This window comes from Macaca mulatta, chromosome 7 (assembly GCF_049350105.2).
Source record: "Macaca mulatta isolate MMU2019108-1 chromosome 7, T2T-MMU8v2.0, whole genome shotgun sequence".
In the NCBI taxonomy this organism is placed as follows: domain Eukaryota; kingdom Metazoa; phylum Chordata; class Mammalia; order Primates; family Cercopithecidae; genus Macaca; species Macaca mulatta.
The window spans coordinates 78,925,940-78,940,114 of record NC_133412.1 but is presented as its reverse complement, the minus strand read 5'-3'; the positions used below and the strand labels follow the sequence as shown (position 1 = coordinate 78,940,114).

The following is a 14,175-nucleotide window of genomic DNA, read 5'->3' as shown; positions in this document are numbered from 1 at the left end:
ATGTTGGAGCCATACTTCCCACTAGGATAAATTCTGGAGGGATCAAACATTTCAAAATAAAAATGAAATCACTCATATGCTAGAAGAAATTCTAGGTTTTCAAAAATGATCTTGCAGTGAAGAAGACCTTTCTAAGGAAACCAGAAATCCCAGAAGCCACAAAAGAAACAATAGAAAAATTTAATTATGCAAACATTTAAAAAATTATGCATGGCAAATACCACTATGGGCAAAGTCAAAAGACAAATGACAAACTGAGAACAAATATTTGCAATTCATATCACAAAGGGCCAATTTCCCTAGTACATAAAGAGCTCTCTCAAATGATTAGGAAAAAGACCAATGACCATCAGAAAAATGGTCAGAAGCTACTAACAGGCAGTGAACAGAAAAGGAAATAAAAAGTTCTAAAATATAAAAAGATACACAGTCTCTTTAATCAAAGAAAGACTAATTAAAACCACAGTGAGAAAACACTTTTCACCTACCAGATTGGCAAATATCAAAAAGTAGAAGAACTCCTTATGTTGTCAAGGTTTTGGGGAAATGTGCTCACAGTGCTGGTGTAGAGAGGCTTGAGGGCAACAGCTAACAAAATTTTCCATGCACATCCCCTTTGACCCAGCAGTTCCACTTCTAGGAGTTTATCCTACACTGACAGGTGCGCATCACACACATCGTGATGAAAATATAGAAGCATTCAAAGGCCGGGCGCGGTGGCTCAAGCCTGTAATCCCAGCACTTTGGGAGGCCGAAACGGGCGGATCATGAGGTCGGGAGATCGAGACCATCCTGGCTAACACAGTGAAACCCCGTCTCTACTAAAAAATACAAAAAATTAGCCGGGCGAGGTGGCAGGCGCCTGTAGTCCCAGCTACTCGGGAGGCTGAGGCAGGAGAATGGCGTAAACCCGGGAGGCAGAGCTTGCAGTGAGCTGAGATCCGGCCACTGCACTCCAGCCTGGGCGACAGAGCGAGACTCCGTCTCAAAAAAAAAAAAAAAAAAAAAAAAAAAAGAAAATACAGAAGCATTCAATGCAACATTGTGAAAGCAAAAGTTTACAAATAAAGGAAACTATCTAGGAGACTGGTTAAACAAACTACATTTGTTTATGGAATACTAAGCAGTCAAGACATAAATGGAGGAAGCTCTTTCATTACTCCTATGGACAAATCTCTGAGTGATATTTCACAAAGAAAAGATGGAAGGATAAACAAGAGCCTACCGACAGGAAGGGCAACATGAAGGATGGTACAAGGTCATAGGTTCTATTGGCTGATGAAAGAACTTCTGGGAAATGCAGCCAGGGCTTCTTGAGCAGGGTGAGCCTTGAGCACAAAAGAGGAAGGAAATGATGCAGCTGCCCTGGAGCTTTCCATCAGAGGAACACAGTTACAAAAAGCTGATAGAAGCTATTGTTGACGGCTGTGGGTTAGCCCTGTTGAAATGGCAGCCCTCCCCTATGGCATGTGGGCACAGGAAAACATTTTCTCAGATGGTCAACAACTCCATCCTTGAGAAAAGCCAGCTTAGGCACCAGACCCTCATCTTGTCCACAAAGTGAGAGAGCACCACAAAAACCATGCAGATAAGCATGTTCTAGAAAGTCCTACTAAAGCAAAGTCCATCTCTCTTTATGTATAAAGGACAAACGCAAAGGACAGTGCTGGTGTCACTGCTTATACTTATTATTAGGACCGAACAAGATAACGGCTTTCAAAACTATGAAGGGTGAAATGAATATTCAGAGTCCTCTTAATTTTGTATCAATTCAAAATAGCTTTAAGAAATGAGAAGCATAAAAATCACCCATATCCTCACAAGCCTTACAAAAATATTCTCATTTTTGTTTCCTTTTTGTCTGTATCTATCTGAAAGCACAGTATTTACATAGTTACAACAATGGTGCTCAGACAGAGATATATAATTGTCTTCTGCTTTTTTCATTTATTCTCTATTTTTATAGATAATTAGTATGCTAAGTTCTGAATGTCTGCATAAAATTCTATCCTGTTTATTAGCTGTAGTTAAGGGAGGGAGCAAACATTTATTTAGCCCCTTCTATGGGCATGTTACATAATTCAATTTGTCCCTTACAGTGATTCTTATTATTAGGACCCCCTTTACAGACAGAAACTGAGTGTCCAACAGTCTACAGTCTACTGCAGGGCAGACCCTGCCTTTGAACTTTGTGTGTGTCTAACCTGACAGCTCTCTTTCTTTCCCCTGCATTATATTGCTGCTGCCTCCATTGTTGGATACTGCTATTCGCAATTTTTACTATAATAAGCAATGTCAGCAAAATATCTTTACGTATTTTGTTTTTACCTTTTTTGACTTTTTTTTCATGTGTTTTCAACTTCTGTTTAAAAAGTCCAAACAGGACGCCTCATCTGTCTCCTGACTCCTGCCCCTGAGAGATGACTATTCTTAACTCCTTTAATCGTCCCTACCACCCCACACTTGTCTCTATTTCTTAATGCCATGATTATCCTGCTTATGCCGGTTCTTCAATTTCAATTTTCAATAGCACCTATTCAACCTCCTACTCTGGAAGTTGCTAGCTCTCTTACATCTCCCCTAAGACATACATTTTCTCCTCCCCCATTCTTTTCAACACTGTTACAGCAACACTTATGGTTAAATTAATTTTCGGTGTTAAGCATTCCATAATAAAATTATAATTATGGAAATATTAGCCACAAAGAAGTCATATGTTGTATTCTTTTTTGTGAAAATTATTTTCCCTCAAGTTATCACTTTTGTCATTTCCTCATCAGCTTAGTTTTCTATGTGCCAATCACCAATTTGTCTCCAAACTCTAGGGGACCTGTGAGTGTCTCAATAGTCAGGAACCAGTTTTGCTTTCTCCTGGACTCACGGCTGAGGAGTCTCTGTGCCTGTTCCCCTCTGGAAGGGCTTCCCGTCCTGCCCCTTCACCTCTCTGCTAGGTCCTAGATCCCAAGGCCACACCAGATGCTATCAGACAACAGAGAAGAGAACCACAAATGTCAAGGAAGCATTCATCAGAGAGCAGGTGATTATGTTCTCTCAAATAAAGAGGCTGTGAGAGGTATGAAGGGATTCCAGCTAGAAGGCATTGCAAGTGTAAGACATAGGCAAGAGAGAACATACAGTATGAGAAAATGTGGAGAGATCTGATGTGTCTAGAACGCAAGGAATGTGGGGAAGAAGGAGTGAGGGCTGATGCTGGACCTCGCCCTACAGACAGTGAGGAGTCACTTGGTTTAAAGCAGGGGCATGGCATGATCAATTTGTGCTTTAGGAAGGTAAGTTGGTGGCCTGTAAGATCAATTAGAAAGGGTAGAGAATGGAGGAAAAGCTATTGCATTCTTCCAAGTGAAAGCTGATGACATCCTGCAGTAAGGCAGAGGCACTGAATGGCAAGAAGAGATGGAGTGAAGGACAGAAGGAAAGAGGTCCACGTGACACAGGCTGCTGCCTGTGGCCATGATTATTCTCCTCTTCTCTGGACACAGGTGAGTGTGTGCTGCTTCTCAAGTTAGGCATGGGCATGAGCCTTGCTTTAAACCAGGGGTGTCCAATCTTTTGGCTTCCCTGGGCCACACTGGACGAAGAATTGTCTTGGGCCATACATAAAATCCACTAACACTAATGACAACTGATGGGCTAAAAGAAAATCACACAAAAAATCTCATAATATTTTAAGAAAGTTTATGAATTTGTGTTGGGCTGCAATCAAAGCTGTCCCAGGCCACATGCAGTCTGTGGGCTATGGGCTGGGCAAGCTCTCAAGCTTGTCCAACCTGCCTTATTTTGTTGTTATTGTTCTGTTTCTTTTGTTTCAGGTTTTTAGCAGCGTGAAGTCATGGTTTGTAGTTTCTGTCTCTAGTGATAAGTGAAAAAGAGTGATGAAGAAGGGGCTTTACCGGCCCAACCAGAAACAGAAACTAAGCACTCATGACTGTGTTTTCTCCCTCGGACACCCAAACCAATGAAATGGAAAAGGAAACAACCAAGTGCCATTTCCAGGAGCAGCCTTTAAGAGCCAGTGTGTGAGGTGTGACATTGCTCTTCCTGGCTCGGTGATGACCACAGAAGCAGGTGTTGAGATGTCACCTCCATCAGCTGGGGTCCTAGTGGGACGACAATCAGCAGAGCCCTCCTGCCCACTGAAATAAACACGTAGCATGAGTGAGGAATAAACATTTGTGGTTTTAAGATGTGCAGGTTTAGAGGTAATTGGTTACCAGAGTATAAACTAGTTTACTTTGACTAATACAACGTCCAACTTACTATAATTTTAACAATATTGTCATATTTTCCTCTGAGTATCAAATAATATTTCATATTTTAAGACTTTATTGTTACCAAGTCTTAACGTTATGTGGTGTTTATCACATGTATTTCCTTATGTGGAATTTATCTAGGCACACCTTTTACCCACTTATCCACTGATGTCCTACTGACATTCAGGTGTGCTTGTGTGAACTTTGTGTACATTATGTCTTTTGCTATTTATACAACTGATCTAGCTGATAATATTAAAATAAAAATAGCTACAATAATAGCAGCTATATTTACTGAACTCTTATACATGCCAAGTATCCTATAAATCATCTCACATGCTGTTTTTTTTTTTTTAAATCAGCATACTGAACCTATGAAATAAGTGCTATTATACCCATCTTACAAACGAGGAAATAGAAGCTCGGCAAGGTGAAGCCACTGGTCAGCAGGGGGCAGGGCTGGCATCTGAGCCCAGGTGGGTCTCACTGCTGACCTGGGCTCTGGATTCCCCGGGGGCAACAGGTTGCTAACGTCACCCTCTCACTTGGGCCCCTGGATTTACCCTCTCAATCTTAGAGGAAAAAGCTTCAATCAATTTGGCTTTCTCCTCCAGTTTCTATTTTTTCTCCTTCCTTATCTGGCGTTTGTTTCCTGACTAGCTTCTTTGGTTGCTATTGCGCTGACCTGTTTATTCACCTCACTCCTGAAAACACATTCTCAAAAATCTCTGATCCTTTCTGGCCAAGGTAGATGGCCTTTGGTCAGCCCTCATCCTTCCTGAGTTTCTGACACCCTCTTCTATGTTTTCCTTCTCTGGCTGCCAGGACACTGGAGGCTCCTGGTTCTCCCCCTACCTTTCTTACTGCCTGTCTCTGGCTCTTCCTCCCACCCTAGCCATGGCCTGCCTCAGCCATCAGTCCTTAGTGTCTCTCTCTGCCCACTCCCACAACTTCCCCTACCTGTAGCTGATCTGGAATCTACACATCTGGTCTTGAGCTCTCACCTAAGTTCTAATGCCACAGTTGCACATACCCCTGTGCACATCCTGTGGACAAGCCCCAGACTAAACAACTTTCCCTGAGAAAGCAGCTTCCCCATTTGACTTCCCTATATCTGTCAATGACTATTCTCTCAACCGCTCAGTAACCTCAGTATAATCTGTGATTCAGTCCTTTCCTCTGATGCCCAAGGCCATTCCATTATCCACCAATACCACTGATTCCACCTTAGAAGACCTCTGGAATTTGTCCCATCCTTCCCTTTCCTACCACCTACCACCAGTGCTCACAGGATCAAGCCCAAACTCTTCCTCTCTGGGAATTTGAGACTTCTCATGATCTGATCTCCTCTTCCTCCCCACCCAGAGACTCCAGGGATCTCTGCTACAACCAAACAGCTCTCAGCTCACCAGATCGTGGCATAGGGACCTGGCGAGGAGCTGGCCAGGAAGAAACTGTAGAGAACAGATCAGTGATGGGGCCCAAAGTCCATTAGCAAACAAAATCAAAGGGCACAGTGAGCAAAGGGCAGACTGGGTGACAGGGCCAAACATGATGCAAGCAGCACCAAGATCATTTTTGGGAATTACAAAAGAGATAAAGTCTAGCCAAATGAAAATCCAAGAATAGAGTGGCTGTGGTCAGGGCAAAGCAGTGACAACGTGGATATGTGTCAATGGCAGCAAGGCCTCTACCACCTTCTTATCCTGCTGACTGGTTGGAAGGTCCACAGGACAAAAGGACAAAGGTGGATGGGTGAAAAGTGTTGGCCTGGGCAGCAAAGCCAGTTTTTTGCCATGAGTGCTTGTTTAAACAATTGATTTTACTGTCATGCTCACACCAACATCCGTGCCTTCTCTCCTGTTGTCCCATCTATCCAAACCCAACTAATCTTTCAGGTTATGGAAGACCTCATCAGTCAAGCCACCACAGGAATATCCCCTCTTTCTCTAAATTCCTTTATCACTTACCTGAATTACTCACTCTGTCAATCACGTTCCTACCAAAAGACTCTACTAAAGTTAGTGTATACTGACTCTATGAGAAGCAGCAACCACAGGGAAGACAGAAAATTTTTAAGACAGTCTCTGTCCTTAAGCCTCTCAGAATACAGTTGAGGTGTGACGAGAGATACATATGTGGAAACTTATTGTTTCCATCCCTGTCCTTAGGTAAGAGCCAATGAGAAAGAGACAGGTAAAAGTCAGGAGATGCTAGAAGAGCTACGATTTGAGAAGGCCTGAGGATTCTGATAGACAGAGAAGGTGGAAATGTGAGAAAAAGTATTGTGTGTGATATAGGAGGGGCTGAGTATGGTGTACAGACAGTGAACAGACTGGAAGAGCAGGTTACTAAATATTACTACTTGACTAATTATATATATATATTTTTTATATATATATATAATATATATTTTTATATATATATATATATATATTTTTATATATATATATATATATATTCACTGAGAAGAATCTTCCTTTATTCAAATCCCAAGGAAGGAAAAGTCCATATTGCTGTGGCTTGGCAGGTTTCAACATTTTAAAAAGCATTTATGGAGTTTCTCACTTTACATCAGTAAGAAATTACTGTTCAAGCTTTTGTGTTCTGGCTGAAAACACCAGTTCAGGGTCTTCCCAGTGGGAGGATTTGGTGCTACATATCACAGGACAGTCAGGTTGGTCATGGCAATGGCATTAGTACTCAGTGGAAGAGTGGAAAAACACAACCTGCTGTTTCTCACAAATCTCTCCCTTCCTGGGAGGCCACAGATGGTTCTGGATCAACCACTGACCTCCAGGCGGGGTTCCCAAATGTTTTGGATTGCAGACTCTTACAATGGCTATCTCAGAAGTTAAGCCATGTGGCTTGATGCCATGCACCCACGCTGACCCTGAGCCCTCACTCTATGATTAGAAACTGACAGCAGGTAGAGTTAGGGTGGTTCACAAGCTGCCACAATGGCTGACTCATTTCCATGGCTCACCATGATACTACACTGCAGGCAGCTACCTCAGGCAGACGGAGGGCCTCTGAGGAGTACCCGGCCCTTGGTACTTGGTAGAGGGCACTTCTCAGTCTGACTACTGACAGTCGTGGGGTAGCAACAGCAACGGCATCTCATCCAATCATGCATAAAACCAAGTCTTCAAGGACTACAGCCTTCTGTATTAGTTATAGCTTTCTAGAATTTCATGGAGTGGTAGATTTCCTTATAAACTCGGGAAGATGCTTTCCTTAAGTAAACATTACACCATCTAATAAATTCTGACCTTAAAGCTCAGGCTCCCAAACAGACTCCATTTGCAGAGAAGTATTCTTGACGTTGCTGAAGAAGACTGGGCTTCTAAAGCCAGTCACTTCATTCACTGTTGCTTCAGACAAAGAAAAGTGTAAACAGCCATCAGCTCTTAACTCTCCATATCACTGCATGACAATGGCACTGACAGTTTAGGAAAAATTTTTATTTACCCTCCAGAATATATTTTCCAAGTCAGTTTACTGTCTTAATTTTATTTTACCAATAAAGTATATACTATTTTGTAGTACAAAGTGTGTTATCATCGTGAAGGAGGGCATGCGGAGAAGCAGGCAGATAAAAAGAACAGTTGAGATAAAAATGGGCAACCTCTGAATTCACAGGGTCACTAAAACATGAGAGGCTGATAAAAGTTGGCTATCCTTAGAAATTTGAGACTTTCTAAAAAACAAGGTCCATTTCCTACTCCTGGATAGTGGAGCAATTTTCAGTCAACCACACATTGAGAAGGAGTATGAAAGTAGATCTGATTCCATGCAAGTCCTGTAAAGCAAAGGAGGTTTAAGCTAAAAGTTAAGGATGAATGGTGGACCAAGGTGAATTCTGAAGTCAAGTCTGGGAAGGGCTGACACAGAGGGGTGACTCAAAACAGGACCTTATACGTGGAGCCAAGGCCCACTTACCATCCACATGTGCTGGATTTGATACCACGTGATGGAATCAGTTGTAGCATATATTTCCTTTGCTTTTTTGGAGACATAGTAGGGCCCTGAAGAATAAACTCAGGTATGATGAATAGGGCAGTATAAGGGTCATACATTTTTGGAAACTGGAATTGGTTGTTTTAAAGAATGCTTGGCACATGAGAGATGAGCCTTTTTCCATCTGAACTAAATCAAGGGAGTCTTGACTGTTTTGGATTCTGAACCTTTTTTTAGATCTTTCAGGCTTCAGCAATTCCTATAAGAAGGAATAAAGTCTCTAAGAAGAAGCTACAATCTGTATCTAGGTTAGAGAATGTGGATGAATTCTGCAGCAGACTCAGACTTGGTTATCTTGATTCGATATAGGAGACCTCCAAGATGGCAGTACTTTTCTTCCCAATGTGGCTGGCCCCTTGCATAAATGACCTGCTAGAGCAGAGACAGGGCAGGCAGGCAACATCCAAGACAGTGAGTAGTCGAGAGGGGCAAGAGCTCATCCCTGTTTGACCTGGAATTCCCCGGTATTAGCACTGACAGTCCCATGCCCCAGTCCTGAGCAAACAAAATGTTTGGTCAGCCAGGTAATAAAAAGAGTGTCCCAGGGTCAGCAGTTTAACTTTCTTACTTTGACAGTTTTTGTTTGGGCTATTTTGCCAGAAACATGAGCAATTTTAAGATGAAATGGCCTAAAAGTTTGACTTATTGAGGCTAGCCCTTAATACTTAGCCTCAATCAAGATGATTTTGAGTCTTCCATTTTTCAGTAATTTTCTAACAATATAAGTTTGCAAGTGAATATGCTCTGAAGGTCTGGTGGCTATAAAATAAGCACATCAGAACACTACAGTTCTGCCAATCACTTGTTAATAGTTTACCAGAAATATCCAAAGAAATATTTGCACAACTCTTTTTTTTTTTTTCCTGTCGCCAGGCTGGAGTGCAGTGGCGTGATCTAGGCTCACTGCAACCTCTGCTTCCCGGGTTCAAGTGATTCTCCTGCCTCAGACTCCTGAGTAGCTGGGACTACAGGGGTGAGGTGTGCCACCATGCCCAGCTAATTTTTTTTTTTTTTTTTTTTTGAGACAAAGTCTCACTCTTGTTCCCCAGGCTGGAGTGCAATGGTGTGATCTTGGTTCACTGCAACCTCCACCTCCCGGGATCAAGCGATTTTCCCATCTCAGCCTCCTGAGTAGCTGGGATTACAGGTGCCTGCCACCATGTCCAGCTAATTTTTGTATTTCTAGTAGAGACAGGGTTTCACCACATTGGCCAGGCTGGTCTCGAACCCCTGACCTCAGGTGATCCGCCTGCCTTGGCCTCCCAAAGTGCTAGGATCACAGGTATGAGACACTGCACCCGGCCCTAATTTTTGTATTTTTAGTAGAAACGGGGTTTCACCGTGTTGGCCAGGATGGTCTCAATCTCTTGACTTCATGATCTACCCACCCTAGCCTCCCAAAGTGCTGGGATTACAGGTGTGAGCCACCACGCCCAGCCTGCACAACTCTTAAAACAGATCAAGTCAGGTCAATGGAATTAAGGTTCTTGGCAATTAGGAATTTATCCTGTGAAAAGGACAAAGCTTTAGTGTTCAGCCAAGAAGGAAAGGATCTAAATCTGATGTGGAATGTCTGTGAGCAAGAGGGAATTAAGAGAAATTTAACTCGAAGATAATGAAATTCTTTTCAGCTTTAACTTGCTATAAATAAATAAGCTGTGCTGGCTCCAGAATTTTTTACCTAGGCGGGGCCTAGGGTGGCAATCTGACTGGAAGGGAGTGTGTGAAGTTGCATTTGCCTGATGGTTTAAGATTGAGAAAACACCAACTGTCCATCTCAAAGCTCCTAACCCCGGCCTCTGCATTGGTACTGCCTCTGCAAAGAAACAGCTTTATAACAAGGAGGCAGAGAAGAAAATGGAAGGAGTGGCCGTTTCATATATGGAGTCCCGTGCTCTTTAGATCCAGAAAATAACTCCATATATTGCAGTATCAGAGAAATTTGAATTAGTGCTTTTCTGTAGTGTACTTCTAATTATTTAATACTTCCTTGGTACAGTAGGACAAAAATAGCATATTTTGCACATCTATGATAAATATAGTGCTTGTACATACAGAACTGAGCTCTTATTTGGGGCAGATAAAAGAAAAATTGATATTTACTGTTAAGAAGTAAGTATGTACAACAACAATAGAGAGGGAGTTGGCACTGTTCGAGAGAAAAATCAAAAATAGATTTGCTCTGCTTTATTAGAAATAATTAGGGGCTGGGTGTGGTGGCTCACACCTGTAATCCCAGCACTTGGGAGGCTGAGGCTGAAGGATCGCTAGCCCAGGGGTTTAAGACCAGCCTGTGCAACATGGTAAGACCTTGTCTCTACAAATATATTTTTAAAAATTAGCCAGGCATGGTGGTGTGGACCTTTGTTTCCAGACACTTGGGAGGCTGAGATGGGAGGATCTCTTGAGCCCAGCAGGTTGAGGCTGCAATGAGCCACGATTGTGCCACTGTATTCCAGCCTGGGTAACAGAGTGAGACACTGTCTCAAAAAAAAAGAGAAAGAAAGAAAAAGAGAAATAATTAGGAAGCACATTTGTGAGGAAACTGATTTTTAAAAAGTGCCTCTAGAAAATTTCCATAATTAAAAAGCTTGACAAAATGATATTTTAAAAATGCCTCCCCACAATGAGTCTCAGAGAAGTAGATCCTCAAATGTTCATTAACCAAAACTGATGGATGACTAATTGGCAGGGAACTAAAGGTTTGGACACATTATGATGAGAACGGCATTCCAATTGGATTCTCTTTTGTACTCTTGTACTCCAGTGAGTGAAGAGAAAAAGGGAAAACCACAGACCGTAAGGAATCCATTACGGTCTATGGAAGGGCCACAGGGCTCCCCCCATTCTCTTATGACTACCTGAAGCAGCTTCCAGGAGGACACGTCCGGAGAGGGCACCATGGCATAGGAGAGCCAACTGCTATTTTTGGCTTGGTGTTAGTGGGTATGCCCCTCACTCCTAAGTTTCAGGTGTCTCTCAAATCCACAGAGAACAATAATGTCCCGTTCTTACTAATACAGGTGGCAGCTGGTTGCAGAAGAAAGCGATTACATTTTCATCTCTGGGGAAGAAAGTACCCACACACATGTGGCTGTGGTCTTCATCACACTGCCTCCCTTCTCTGGACTCTGCAGGGGCTTCTAGATGTCTCTTGGATCCAGTGAAGAAAACTCAACTCTTTGTTTTTAGGCCTGTCTATTAGCTAAGCCCTCCATCACACTCCTCCTAAATGCCTTCAGCTTTAGCTGTAAGACAGCCCATACTGGCAAGCTTGCTAATGAGTGAAAAAGCAGCAGCCCGCTTCCCACAGGGGAGTATGTACATTTTAATAGCAGGCTTCCAGAGACAGGACACCTGCTGCCTGTCTACTTTCCAACCGGGACCTGGTGATAAAAACTTCAGCCAGGCCCAGAGGGAAGGGTGGAGGCTGTGAACTGCCATTATGCATATGCCTAATATTGTCCGGCCTTAATTTAAGACCATAAACAATCCATCTTCTTCCAGAAACAAGGTAGAGCCTTCCCAGATCAACAAAGTTCTGTCAGAGCTGAAGGTACACCTGATTCCCTGGAGTGCCACTGAACAAGCCGGAGACAGTGCAGTTTGTTTCTCCTGGGCAGGCACACACGGCGTCTGCCAAAATGAGAACATCATTCACTTATACCTGTTTATGGAAAATGAGATACAGGACAGCATTGTACTTGAGATTTGGAACCACCAGGAATCCTGTTCTGTCTCCCCAAGTATGTGGCTCTTGATTTGGGGTATACATTCCAGTGATAAAGAAAAGAGACACAAATTCTCATAAAACAAGATGGAACATTTTAAATGAACACAGAAGTTATATGTTGGGGAAATATGGTAGGAAGATGGAAGAAGGGCTCATTCTGGCTAAAGAGGAGTAGGGGGGCAAGTTAGAGAATAGTAGCTCAGAATGTGTGCTATTTAGGGCAGGGCACAGAGGCTCACACCTGAAATCCCAGCGCTTTGGGAGGCCAAGATGGAAGGATGGCTTAAGGCCAGAAGTTTGAGACCAGACTGGGCAACATAATGAGACTCTGTCTCTATAACAATTTCTTAAAAATTAGCTGGGTATGGTGGTGCACACCTGTAGTCCCAGCTACTTGGGAGACTGAGGCAGGAAGACAGCTTGAGCTCGGGAGTTTGAGGTGACAGTGAGTTATGATTGTACTACTGCACTCCAGCCTGGGCAACAGAGTGAGACTCTGTCTCTTAAAAGCAGAATTGATGCTATTTAAGTTTTCTTATAGGATAAGAGGCATTTTGTGCTGAGAAAAAAGAGGGGATTTGGGATAGTGGGGAGACAACAGCCCAAAGGTCAGGTACTTCACAGGCAATGAGAGAATGCTGTGAGTAATGAGGCTGGACAGGTAGGTTCATGCCTCAGCTGCTGGCCTGCGTGAGGAAGCCAACTCGAGTAGTATTATGACAGACGGGTGGGTCAGAGGCAGGGAGGTCATAGTACACGTTTGGAAACACCCAAGGGACTGGTAATTACACAGCTGAATACATACACAAAAGCCCCTGAGCTATATACTTAAGATTTGTATATTTTACTGTATGTAAATGATAGCTTAAAAAAGTACTTTAAAAAAAAAGTCAAACGGAGACAGTGCCAGCCTGTCCAGGAGTACGGGGGCTGGGAATAGTCAGAAGAAGACAAACACACAAGAAAACCAGTCTCTTTACCCTGCAGTCAGGGACACTCTCCCAGGGTCCTTCCCCTAAAAAGACCACTCTGATGCTTGCTAACAAAGCAAAGGTACCAGAATCAGAAGATGTCCGTGCTGAAGGGCACCATGGGAGACATACCTATTACATTTTACATAGAAGGAAACCAAGGACCAGAGGGGCTATCATTTTGTCTGGGGTTCTGTGGCCAGTTTAGAGGTAGAAGACCTAGGTTTGCATCCTAGTTCAAATTTCAATTCAAAGGTCTTTCTCTACCCAACTGTTGCCAGCAGCCATGAGGAAATTTGAATGAATGACAGAATTCTGAAGCTATAAAAAATCAAATGTGAGTAGATAGGTAGCAGCATGGGTGAATGTTCATGGCAACGTTCATCATGGTTTGGTGAAAGCAGGTTACCAAACAATATCTATCACCGTGATTTTGTGGGGGCAAGTATAAGCAGAAGGAAAACCACAGGGATGATTGCCCACATATTAATAGCGCGTTATCTCTGGGTAGAATTATAATTTTTTTTTCATGTGGGAGGTTTTCTGAAAAAACTGAAAAACCTGTTAGACAAATTCCAAAAGAGCTATAAAGCCAGGCACGGTGGCTCACGCCTGTAATCCCAGCACTTTGGAAGGCCGAGGCAGGTGGATCATGAGGTCAGGAGTTCGAGACCAACCTGACCAACAGGGTGAAACCCTGTCTCTACTAAAAATACAAAAATTAGCTGGGTGTGGTGGCACATGCCTGTAATCCCAGCTACTCAGGAGGCTGAGGCAGGAGAATCGCTTGAACCCCGGAAGCAGAGGTTGCAGTGAGCCGAGATTGCTCCACTGTACTCCAGCCTGGGCGACAGAGTGAGACTCTGTCTCATAAAAGAAAAAAGAAAGAGCTATAACATTTATTGGTAATTTTTGTGTGCTCTACCTTTTCTATTTAAGAAAATGAATATGCATTAAGGTTTTTATTCAGAAAAAAAGATTTATGTGACTATCTAGATTTTTGTCATAATTCTGAACTGGGCGTCTGCTTGTTTCACTAAAAGTAAACACTTCGTGAGAACAAAAAATGAATCACTAGGTAAATATTGATCTGTTTCTAAGTGAACAAGAGACATAACATCCCACTGAAGCAAAGTTTTCCTGCAGACATTAAAAGATTCATTTATAATGTATCTTTGGG

At 42.8% G+C, this 14,175-nt stretch overlaps 1 protein-coding gene and 1 non-coding gene across 9 annotated transcripts in view; both read right to left on the bottom strand.

Moving 5' to 3' along the window:
* The window catches only part of ABHD2 (abhydrolase domain containing 2, acylglycerol lipase), a 122,678-nt gene that overhangs the window by 76,283 nt on the left and 32,220 nt on the right, over window positions 1-14,175 (bottom strand).
* On the bottom strand, window positions 13,527-13,590 carry LOC114679825 (U7 small nuclear RNA). Its single transcript, XR_003731918.1, has one exon. It is a non-coding gene; the product is annotated as a U7 small nuclear RNA (small nuclear RNA).